Consider the following 897-nt stretch of genomic DNA (forward strand, 5'->3'; position numbering starts at 1 on the left):
GCTCTCAGTTCAAATGAAAATGACGATTTCAGACATCCCCAACACACACACACACACACACACACACTCCCACCACAAACCAAATACACCCATCCCAAATCCCCCAGCCACCACCCTGCTTTTATGCAACAGAAAACACAAACACACAATCCAAAACGGTCGTCCCTCCCTCCCTCCCTGGGCATCTTGACATGGCGCAGTGAGCCTAATCGTACATAATTGGGAAGGAGGGGCAGCGGAGGCTCTGGCTTTGTGTGCAAAGGCCAAGTGGTCAAGTTAATGGGCTCTTGGATGGAGCAGCATTGAACCCCCTACACCCTCCTCCCCCTTCTCTCTCTTTTCTCCTCACCCTCTCTCTCTCTCTCGCTCGCTATGACCCCCCCCCCTTCCCTTGCTCGGCCCCCCTCTCCCTCTCTTGCAGGCTGGAGGAAGGGGAGGAGAGAACAGGCCCTTTTTAAAATATCAAAAGAGTGTGTGTGTGTGTGTGTGTGTGTTGAGTGGTAGGGGGAGCAGTTGCTGGGCACTCATTTTCACCCCTCCGCCCTTCTCCTCCTCCTCCCTCGTTTCCTTGTTCTGCACTGTTTCGCTCTTTCTCTGTATCCTCCCCTCCCTCCCTCCCTTGCTCTCTCTCTCTTGGGTCGGACTGTCCGGCCCCCTGGTTCAGATGAGACTACAGAGATGTTATCACCAGCCCCCTCCTCTGTCTGTCTCACTCCCTCTCTCCCTCCCTCTCTCCCTCCATCCCTCCCTCCCTCCCTCTCTCTCTCTCCCCCATCCCTCCCTCCTCTCTCTCCTGCAGGGTCTCTCCTGGTGAGAATAGGGGGCAGTGGTGCGTACTGCAGGCTCTGGGGCTCTGGGGCCTGCTCAGCACAGAGAGACCCTCTCAGCCTGCATTTG

This window comes from Alosa alosa, chromosome 18 (genome assembly GCF_017589495.1).
Source record: "Alosa alosa isolate M-15738 ecotype Scorff River chromosome 18, AALO_Geno_1.1, whole genome shotgun sequence".
Taxonomy (NCBI): Eukaryota; Metazoa; Chordata; class Actinopteri; order Clupeiformes; family Clupeidae; genus Alosa; species Alosa alosa.